Below are 12033 nucleotides of genomic sequence, written 5' to 3'. Positions count from 1 at the left end.
CTGAGGAGTTAAACCCAAAGTAATAACATAAAAATTCAGAGAAAACGCTGCTTTAAACAATTAAATAGGTAATGACAGAATTATATAAACATAAATTTTAAAAGAATCAAAAATAGACTGAAAAAGTGGAGCAAGCAGAAAGACCTGTGTAAAATTAATTCCCAGGACAAGAATGTTCAAACATGATAATAGTATTAGGCAGGCAAAGAGAAATATGTGTCATCCTGGACAAGAAAAGATATATGCAAATGTAATCTTCACTCAAGGGTCTGCATGTTAACAAGCACAGCATAGCAACTAATCAGTCTCCAATATCCTAGTGCGTTGTCTCCTGCTGTAGTAGTAATGACCTACATTGTGTTGTTTTACTGATATATAAATATGTAAATGGAGAAATTTTGTACAACTATTTTAGGACACCAGGTTATTTAAAAGGTATAAAAATACTAAATAATGGGTAAGAATGTCTCTGGGTTCTAATGTGTTTTCTTGTTCCTTAAGAAATTAATGATCCCTTTAACCTTTTGCAGTTTTCCTCTAATAAAAAGCAATAGAAAAAGTAAAGCTGTAATGTCTTTTTAGGAAATTCATCTTTCTGCAGGGAGAAGTTACAGCAAACAAAGAAACAAGAATATGTTTAGCCACAGATCATGCCAACCCAGATGGGAGATAAAAATTGCCACTTTTTCTATATAAACTAGTAAAAAAAATGTACACTAAATTGTCTTGAAAATAAAATAAATGAAGTGAAAACTGAATTACTCAAGTTAACAAATATGTATTGAGTATCTAGTTTTGTCACAGATTTGGTATAAATCAGTAGGTAAAGCAAACACAGACGTCTTTCTTCGGGGAACACACATTTTGTTAAGACAGGACAAAAAGTTAACAATAAGCACCATAACTGTATGCCAAGTATATAGTATGCTAGAAAGTGTTAAAGGCTATAAAAAATAAACAAGTAGTTCATACAGATTGGCAACACTGGGGCTGAGGGATAGTTTGTATTCTAAGGAAGATGCAGGGTCAGCCTTACTGAGAAGACAGTGTTTGAACAGAGATTTGAAGATAAAGGTATAGGGTACTTAGATTTTTGAGTAATAAGAGTTCCAGGCAGGCAAAAATTGGTACAAAGGTGTAGATGCGAGAGTCTTCCTGGTGCATTTAGGAAAAGAGAGGAACTCTGGGGACCAAGTGGATTGAATGAGCAGTAAGTTGAGGAATTAATGGGAAGTGAAGTTGGAAAAGTAATGTTATTCATAGCATTTGGATAGGGTTTTCATACTAGGTCATTCTTTGTTGTGGGAAAGTTTTTGAAAAAGATTCTTCGGTCGGGCAAAATTGAATCAGATTTCTGAATTCTCTAGTAAGTCAGCCCATCTGTGCACTTCCTTGTAAAATCCAGTTTTAGCAAAGAACCCTGCTAATTTAGCTTAGCAAGAACCACCCATCCTTACGATCTGATCACCTTCAATATCAGATTAGGTTCTTCATTTACCACCATCCCTCACTTGATGTCTTATCACTGTGGCCTGACTTCAGCAAGAATGTTGTTGAATCGATTCAGCCAGAATCCTCCCTGACATTTCTTTCTAGCAATTTTTCATCCACCGATCCCCACCCTGCTCTTTGACTATAAATTCCCACTTGTCCATGCTGTATTCAGAATTGAACTCAATGTCCCTTCCTCACTGCAAGATCCCATTGCAGTGGCCCCAGTGCCTATTGCAATAGTCCTGGATAGACTCTTAGTTAGTAAGCTTTAACAAGTGTCACTGAATAATTTTTTAATAGTTATGGTGTATCCCAATATGGATCCATATTGTGAATCACCAAGTAAGGTATAGATTATAACTTTTCTCAAACCAATTTTCATATGGTTTTATTCCTTTATAACCTATGTGTAACATCTTATGAGTCTAATATTTTAGAGAAAATGCTTTGAAATAAATTAATGACTCCTCAAATCTACTGTAAGTTCAAACTTAGAAAATTCAAATGTTTATCTTCATATTATTTGACCTTTTGAGAAAAAAGTACTTACTTTTTTATTTAATCATATTTTCCATATCTGACCCTTAAAACAGAACTTTCATAAAATTATATTTTCGGCATGTTTTCAAAATGATCCACATAAGATCCTTCTTCATTCCCACCCACATCATTATTTTCTCGATATGCATGGTTTCAGGTCTACTTTTACTTCTGATCTCCTGATTTTGAGTTTAATGAATTTTGACCTATTTGCATATTTCCATCTGCAAATTGAAATGTCTTGAATTGTATTTTCTTCTATCTCTTATTTTTCCTCCTGTTGTCACTATCAGCATCAAAACACTTCCAGTCTTCCAGGTTAAAAATATATAAATAGTTTTAGTTTCCATTTTCATCTATACATAATATTCAGTTGGACTCCAAATTTTGCTGCTCTTAGCTTTAGTGTTTCTTGAAAGTTTTATTTTTGTTGCAATTTTATTTCTGTCCTGGTTTTCCTTAATCATTCTTACGAACTATTAACAGAATTTTGGCTAGATTTTCTGTTTCCAGCCTTCTCTGAATTATGTCATTATGTCATTATGGTGGGGCCTAATCCAGTATAACTGATATCCTCATAAAGGGAGAAAATTTGGGCAAAATTGACTATAGATGTATGACTATGTGAAGGTACAGGGAGAGCATGACCGTTTACAAACCAAAGACAAAGGCCCCAGAAGAAATCAATCTTGCTGACACCTTGATTCCAGACTTCTAGCTTCCAGAATTATGAGAAAAAATAAATATGTTTTTTTAAAGCCACCCAATGTTTGGAACTTTGTTATGGCAGCGTTAGCAAACTAATTCAAACACACTTCTCAGATGTCCATGGGCAGCTCTTCCCCTTATCTTTCCACTTTCTTCTACTGGGAACTGAAGTTTTTAAGATGCTGATCTAATTTTTGAAAGGTACTGATCCTCTGTTTTCTGCTCTGGTTCTCTGTCTCTTCTACTTGTTTAGAGGTTAAGGTTGATGGCCTACCTGCTGCTGTTTCATGAGTTGCTATAATTGAGGAAGTTGTGGTATTTGCACATCAAGAAATGTTTGGGTTGTTTACACCAGATCTTTCCATTTGAGGTACCTCACTGACTGAGTTCTTATAGGAAGCTTGGTACAGATGAATAACATGGCAGATTATGTAATGTACATTAATGATATTAATGCAGCTACATTCATTCAGCACAGGGTGTACTTTGGTAGGATACGCCAACTCAGCAATTTACTCATCAGCAAAAAAGGCTTTTACTTTAGCTCTTAAGAAAGTAATTTTGTGTGCTTTGACAGTTGACGTGGGCAATTGTGTGTAGCCCTCATCAGTGACAATTTGAAATAGGAGCAATATAATCATCTGGGTATAGCTTTACAGAATGAAGAACCATTTTAGTTATCTACACATAGTATATCATCCTAAATCTTGCAGTCAATGACCACTTACTTGTTAACATACCGTTCCTGACAGTGGTCATCTTCTACTTCAGTTTTTACCTTATGTTGTTCTAAAAACCCAGAGTATCAGTGACTAGAGGAAATATTTGGCTTCAGAGTGTAATAAACACATATCAAAGGCTTGCTGCTTTATGCAGCCTGCTCTCATCTCTCGCCACTTTTTTTGCACAAGCCGTTATTAGCACTAGTCATTTTAATAATGACTATAGCATAAGCCTGAAAACTGAGTAAACTTAGAAACCCATACAGGCATTCTTCCTGTCAATTCAGCAATCTGGAGTGCTGGGAGTCTGGATGGGCATCTTGTACTAAGACTGTCATTCACAATAATTAACCAACTGAGTTTACCAGTGATATTGCTATCTTTTAACTCCCCTAGGCAGCCTCTAACAGAACTTCTGTTCCCCTAACTGTACACTATACCCCTATATCATTGTCTCTTTGCATATGCTTTTTTATAAATCTCTACTTATCAAAAGTGATCTAACTTTTATAATCACCACTTTCTCTCATTAAAAAAAAAATTTTCATTAAAAACAGGTCACTCTCTTCTCTAGCCATCCAAAATACTTTGTTTCTACTGATGTGTTTATCAATCTACTCACTATAGTAAAAGTCATTACTCACATATCTTTGTATACTTTTAGACTGTAAGCAATATGATGCTCTTGAAATAAAATACTCTCTACGTGACTTTGTGACTATATTAACTTTTTTGAGTCTTCACTTCTTCATTTGTAAAATAGTAAACAAAACTTCTCATATATACTATAACTTTGATGGGATTTAATAACAAAGTGTTTGGAAAGTCCATTGCATTTAAACTCCAGAGACATCTACAATTTTCTTTATATAGACTCCTCAAAATATAAATATCAGCCACACGCTTCCCATAGTAGGTACTTAATAGGTATCGTTGAACAAAAGAGTGAAGTTTCATTTCCTTTTCATTCTGTTTCAATGAAAATACAGACCAGCATTTATTCCGTATGACTGATTTTGTACTTTTCAGCACAATATCCTATGAAGAACAGTTACTCAGTAATTGTCTGTTGAGTTATAAATCACAAAGGTTTTCACAACAAAAGTAACAAATTTAGTTGACTTTTCTAATCAGTTATTCCAAAATGACTTTTCTTTTTTAAAATCATTTTTTAAGAATTCTGTTCATAGCTGTAAGGCCAGATAACAATCATTAGCATTTATTGACCTTTTGCAGTAGTAATTTAATCTTTGGGGGAATAAAGTTGATTAATCACAGCTTGACATATTGAAATTTGGCATAATTCTTTCCCAAAAGTGCTTATAGGGCAGCAAGTTCTAGGGCATTTAGTATAATAACTAAAGCACATATTACAAATAAAATGTGTTCAAAAAAGTCTTTCTGAAATTTAAGGTCATCAATTTTAGTAAAGTCCTTCAATCCTGGAATAGCCTTCCAATAGTACAGAGAATTTATCATATGTATTAATCTCACCTTCATTCAAAAATTTCAGAAAAAGTGTGGCTAATAATTTAAGTACAAGAAAAAGGGTAAATGTATAATAAAAATGAGATTTCAAGAGACTCTATAAGTGGAAGAAAATTTTTAAAAACATGGCCAATATTAAAGATTACATCACTTGACAAACATTCAATATCCTAACTTAACATGAAGAGGCTGAAACACTAAAATCTGTATCTTTGGTGCCAATTAGAGAATCTCATAAGATTTCATCAATAACTTATACTCACGGTAAACTTAAATTTGGAACGTAGTCAAATGGAGCAAAGGGGCAGAACTGGACATTCGTTTTGCAAATTGAACTAAAGGCAGTACATTTCTGGTAGATCTCCAGTTCAGCAAAAACTTCTTTCTGATTATAGCAGACAGGCTGTCCTAGTCGGTTTGTACTGCTTTGGCAAAAGGCCTGAGATGGGGTAATTTGTAAGCAAGTGAAATGTATCTCCTGTAGTTCGGTAGGCTGGGACATTCAGGATCAAGACTTCAGCATCCACTGTTTGGCAAGAGCCTTCTTGCAGCATCCTCATATGGTGTAAGGGCAAAAAAGGGCCTAGCTATCTCCTTCCAGCCCTTTTTGAAGGTCGGTAATCCCACTTATGAGGTCTCCATCCTCCTTACTCAATCACCTCCTAGACGTCTCACTGCTTAGCACCATTGCATTGGAAGGTGAGTTCTACTATAAATTTTTGAAGAAGACACAAGCATTCAAACCCTAGCATAAGCCATGGATTTGAAAGCAATATTTTTATCAGAAATCACCGAAGTTGGTAGGGTGATTATTGGTTCTACAGTTTCTGATTATGATAGGGAACAGCTTCTAAGGAAACCCACTGCAAAACTGTGGCTTTAGTATCGGCCTAGAGTAAGTTTTTCAAACACCCAAATAATTTAGTAAGCTACCAAACGCTATGAGATAAATTGTCCATCTTTATGCTAGCTGAAATGGATTGTGCTCTAACCTGTATTCTATTTAAATGAATAATTGAATCAGAAATTTCTTTAACAGCACACAAAATATAGAAAATTGGGTTTTGTTTTCTGGATAGTTAGGTGGAAAGAGATTCAAGTGTACATTATAGATAGGATATTGACTTTTCACATTATACAGTGACAAAAGAATTAATTCATTATCTCTACCACCTAAAATGAAGTTTCTGTTGAAGGAGATGCTTTATTAGATATGGCAGCTGCTATGATAAAACCTTACAGTGAAAATGAAGCTTATCTTGCAGACTGTTAAGTTACAGTGGATTTTCAGTGTTTGATTTTACCTGGTAACTTAATTAACTTTTATTTGAAAGTTAGTTAAGAAAATACTTGACTCTGGGAAGTGCAATGAGGACTTTTGGATGGAAATAAATAATGGTGAATATCACAATCTTCTCAGAGTCTCTGAGACTTCCTTCTCATCATAAGAAGCTTTTCTGTCTTTGCTTTGGAAGGCTATCCTTGTTTATCTTGTAATGGCCTCACTTAAGGTTAAGCCTTCTCCAGACAATCACAAGAGGTACCAGATTTCCTTACATCTCACTTCCATGACTCCTCATAGCCACTAAACTCCAACCTGCCACTTGATGGGTAAGAAAATATCTGACCAAAAAAAAAATAATAATTTTACATAGTAAATAACACAGTATTTTGCTTATCTTCAAAAGTAAAAAAATATATGGGGGAATGTATATGAGACCAGTTGAAAATAAACATAATATTAAATTGAATTATCTTATGGAAATGAGAGTCTGAGAAAAGTTAACAAAGATTACGGATTACATATCTTAGTTTATACCACTGAGAATGGTATCATATATTTTATTGGTTAGTATATTGAATCAAGAATCAAACAATCTACAATTACTGAAATTATTATGCCTGAAATTCTTTGTATTATAAACTGAAAGAAACTCCAAAACTTGGAGAGACAAAAATGTTGCATATAATTCATAATATATGACTTTTTCATAATTATGTACTCAATTGACCAAGGAACTGTTTAATTCACAATGAGATTGAGAAATATATCATTTAAAACACTGCAGTGATGATTCTGTATAGCACAACAGTAAATATATGAGATGATTGAAACTGGCTAATTAATTTTAGTAGGGATGATGGGATCCTAGAGTGTCAGGAGCAAAGAACCATCATCTGACATGCACAGGTGACGTAATTTTCTCACTTAAAGAAAGACTTGGCCAATTAACTGTGTAAATATGCACTCAAAGAGGAAACATTTCCAGTTATTCGGTTGGTACTACACATTGTCTCTGAGCTATCAGTAATCCGTAATGATTCAAAAGATGAAAACTGTGGTTCACTAATCAAAGTACATGTTGAAATGACTCTATGTCACCATGGGTTTTGTTTTGTTTTGTTTTCTTTTTTTTCTTTTTATCTTTTTTTTTTTTTTTTTTTTTTTTTTCTTTTTTTGATGAAGTCTCACTCTGTTGCCCAGGTGGGAGTGCAGTGGTGTGATCTTGGCTCACTGCAACTTCCATCTCCTGGGTTCAAGCATTTCTCCTGCCTCAGCCTCCCAAGTAGCTGGGATTACAGGCATGTGCCACCATGCCCGGCTAACTTTTGTATTTTTAGTAGAGACAGTGTTTCACCATGTTGGCCAGGCTGGTCTTGAACTCCTGATCTCAAGTGATCCACCCACCTTGGCCTCCCAAAGCACTGGCATTATAGGCGTGAGCCACCACATCTGGCCAGTTTTTCTATGTTCATCAATTTAACCAATGAGTACTTTCCCAGATCCTGAATATGTTATTCATATACATATATTTGACAGTTAACAGAAATAACAATCTTGTTTTCCTGACCTTAGACGTAAGAGTTATTATAGTAAAATGAGAGAAATGGAACCTCTAGAACTTAACTTCCTTAATAAAAGAGCAAAGTGATAGCAATACAACATTTCTGGGTGAGCTGCATAAATAAATGCTACCATTAAACACCTGAAAAGTGTACATATCATACACATATTTAGCTTACTTAACTGGTCTGTACACACGTGTCCTGAAAAATTACTGTGGAGAAAATTAATGCATCCCCTGATACGCAACTCTCCATCTGCTAACAGCTTTTTCTCCATTCTTTAAGAGAAAGCACCAGATGTAATTTGATTAAATCTATCAGGGAACAGCAGTAGACCCTCATTTTCTTACTTCTGTATTACATCAACTCTCCTGTTAAAGTTCCGAATTAATCCAGAGGGATGTTGATCATTTCACTACTCCAAAACATAGCATATTGGTCTATAACATTTATAATGTCAAGACCTCATGGGAAAAAAAGAAGGAGGCATCCTGAATGAGTTGGCAAGACTTACACATTCTGAAGGCTGAGAGAACTAAGTCCCAGAGTCTGCCTCCTAAATGAAGTTTCAAGGAATTACTGTGTGTATGTGTATGAGTGTGATATTTCTTCCAAGGTAAAAAATACAGATTGTAGCTCCATTCACCCACTACTGCTGAAACAGAAGCACAGTGATTTTTAGGATGTTTTAAATTTTGGAAACAAAATATACCATATAGTTGAATTGTTCTGACCTATTTACTGGATAAATTGAAAGACTTTTAGTTTTTATCAGACCCTAAATCAAGAAGATGCTCTCCACCTTGTCCAGAGTTCACTTCAAGCAGCTCGGTCACCAGTATTAAAGACTCAGTAGATCAAGTTGAAAAGACAGTCAGTGAACATTACAAGCATTAGTTAGACTGTAAAGCAAACACACAAACATTTATTAATTGCTTTGTAAAATAAGTTGAAAATCTACTGTTACAATATAACCAATGTGAGTAAAGAGAAAAAAGATATAGAAAAGAAATATACTGTGTACAATGTAATCTCATAGATTTAAAATGGATAAAGATTGGTGATACTTGAGAAATAAAAAATGTTAAATAAAAGAGGAAAATATCAGAGATAAAAAACTGCTATAATGATTACACATAAAACTTTCAAGTATTTGTTTAGAGAATGACATGAAGTACTTATTCTATACTTATGGATTGATTTAGAATACTTATTTGTACTTATATTTGTCAACAACTTGTTGAAGATCTACTTGCCAGAGATCTTTCATTCTCATTTCGCTTCTTTGCTTAGCTCAGCGCAACTACATGCACAGAATATTCTCACCATTGTGCTGCAGAGAGAAGTGGAGGTTCTCTGCAGTATATAATATAAAACATATATTTTGATATGTTTTATATTATATATAGATAGTGATGAATCATGAATTATGTCTCCTACCAAGCAATGATCATGACTTTCAGATGGAGATAGGAAAATTTACTGCTACAAGCCCTGGACAGAGGTGATAACATAATTTTCACTCAGGTAAAGACTAGATATTTAGCTGGTGTGGACTCTGACACTCCCCTCCCCACTCCCCCACACACACAATTTTGTGCTCTGAATCATGACCTTTCCTTAGCCTGATTGCTCAACATTATCTTTCAAAGTAGTCACTCTTAGATCATTCTCTCATCTTAAGGTTTCACTATATTCCAGCCATACTTGTTTCTATCCTTCCACACAAATCTTTTTCACGTTATTCATTCATAACAGCTTATGATGGAAAATGTAGTTGAAAAAGTGCATTGCTTAGTTTAACTATGAGTCATATCAATAAAGAAAAATGATTCTGCCTTAAACAAAGGTAGGAAAGTTTCATTCTTCATAAAAAAATTCAGCAAGGTATCAATTCCTAGAGAAAAAATCGGGGAGATACTTCTTTCTATCCAAGGAATGTGGTTCTTTCTGTCAGAACTACTCAAATAATATTTTCTAATGAACCAACGTAAGGCTAAAAATTAAATTTCCCTTGCAAGACTTTTTAAATATTCACATTCTGCTGCACAGCTAAATGTTTTGGTTTTGTTTTAGAAAATCTGAAGGAAATTTTTCTAGTCATAAGGAAAACATTCTTTGTGAAATTAAAATGATATCTATTTTCTTATTATAAACTAGTAATAACTTGAGAAGGGTGTTTTGATTATTAAAAATGCCTGTTTTTGTACATAATACATTACTTACATGAACTGGAATTTTTTATGACCTGGGGAATATTGAGTTGTATAAGAATTATGTTGTATTTTTGTTAGATAAATGGCAAGTGAGAGAGGGGCAAGAGAGTTTCATTGGATAGTTCTTGTAGACACTGAGTGGTTTTGTTGACAGATGAAGGCCAAGTGGTTATAGTTATTTGTGAGTGCAGTATACAACAACATGAAACAAGAATAGCATAAAATCAAAGTGCTTTCATACAGGGAAAAAAAGAAACTACCAACAGAGTAAACAAGCAACTAACAGAATGAGAGAAAATACTTCCCACTATGCATTTGACAAAGTTCTAATATTCAGAATCTATAATCTATGAGGAACTTAATCCAATGAGCAAAAAAAATAAGCAACTCCGTTAACAAGTGGGCAAAGGAAATGAAGAGACACTTCTCCAAAGGAAACACACATGCAGCCAACAAACATATGAATAAATGTTCCTCAAAAAAACATAGAACAAATGCTCTAATGTAATCATTAGAAAAATGCAAATCCAAACCACAATGAGATAACATCTCACACCAGTCAGAATGGCTAAAATTAAAATGTCAAAAAATAAGAGATGTTGACAAGGTTGTGGAGACAAGAGAACACATGAACTGTTGGTGGGAGTGTAAATTAGTTCGGCCACTGTGGAAAGCAGTTTGGAGATTTCTCAGAGAACTTAAAACAGGCTACAATGTGAACAAGGAATCCCATTATTGGGTGTATATACAAAGGAAAATAAATCATTCTACCAAAAAGACATATACGTTTGTATGTTCAAAGAGCACTATTCACAATAGCAAAGAAACGGAATCAACATAGCTACCCATCAGTGGTGGACCGTATAAAGAGTATGTTACATATACACCACGGAATACTATGAAGCTCAAAAAAGAATGAAATCACTTCCTTTGTAGCAACATGGATGCAACTGAGGCCATTATCTAAAGCAAATTAAAGCAGGAACAGAAAATAAAATAACATATGTTCTCATAAGCAGCAGCTAAATACTGAATACATATGGACATAAATATGAGAAAAATATTCTCTGGCAACTACTAGAGGAGGGGGGTGAGGATTGCAAAAACTCTTCACTGGTACTATATTTACTACCTGGGTAATGAGATAATTCATAGTCCAAACCCCAGCATCACACAGTATACCCATGTAACAAACTCACACATATATCCACTGAACTTAGCTAAAAGTGGAAATAAAAATTTAAAAAATAATGATATAAAGCATATAATACGTTGTTGAAACAGGTTGTTGTAAAAACAGTGATTAAAAATAAAGTATAATAATTGTTAAATTTACTCAGAATTGTGAAAAGTAAAAGAGCTAATGATGTAAAACTTGTAGAAACACGTGAATCTGGCCAGGCGTGGTGGCTCACGCCTGTAATCCCAGCATTCTGGGAGGCTGGGGCAGGCAGATCACAAGGCCAGGAGTGCAAGACCAGCCTAACCAATATGGAGAAACCCCATCTCTACTAAAAATACAGAAATTAGCTGGGTGTGGTGGCACATGCCTGTGATCCCAGCTACTCAGGAGGTTGAGGCAGAAGAACCGCTTGAACCCGGGAGGCAGAGGTTGCAATGTGCCAAGTTTGCGCCACTGCCCTCCAGCCAGGGTGACAGACCAAGACTCTGTCTCAAAGAAAAGAAAGAAAGAAAGAAGAAGAAGAAAAAAAAAGAAACATGTGAATCATATTTTATAAAACAGAAGAAGAAAAATTGAAAAAAAAAGTTATTTTTGTTTTTGATACAAAACAAGACAAAACTAAGAAAACTGCAAAAACGTGAAGCCATCGTTCTGCTTTAAATAAGCTAAGAATTTCAGGTTACCTGATATATCTATGCATATTCATGGGCTCGAGTATCTGTACTATATATGCATGCACATATACTTGTATGTGTTTACACACAGGCATACATATATAGGAGTGTGAGAGAGAGAAAAAGAGGAGATTGAGAGACAGATACATTTATATACACAT

General features: G+C 34.5%; 1 long non-coding RNA gene across 1 annotated transcript in view; it reads right to left on the bottom strand.

The window, feature by feature from the left end:
* Positions 1-8699, bottom strand: part of LOC119627524 (uncharacterized) — a 56890-nt gene extending 48191 nt beyond the window's left edge. The window contains exon 1 of the long non-coding RNA XR_005243701.2: positions 8577-8699. This is a non-coding gene — a long non-coding RNA (uncharacterized lncRNA). The remainder of the gene's footprint in view (positions 1-8576) is intronic.
* Positions 8700-12033: the final 3334 nt, after the last annotated feature.

This window comes from Chlorocebus sabaeus, chromosome 3, assembly GCF_047675955.1.
Source record: "Chlorocebus sabaeus isolate Y175 chromosome 3, mChlSab1.0.hap1, whole genome shotgun sequence".
Taxonomy (NCBI): Eukaryota; Metazoa; Chordata; class Mammalia; order Primates; family Cercopithecidae; genus Chlorocebus; species Chlorocebus sabaeus.
Note: the sequence above shows the minus strand (reverse complement) of the source record. Positions and strands in the feature narration are given on the sequence as shown.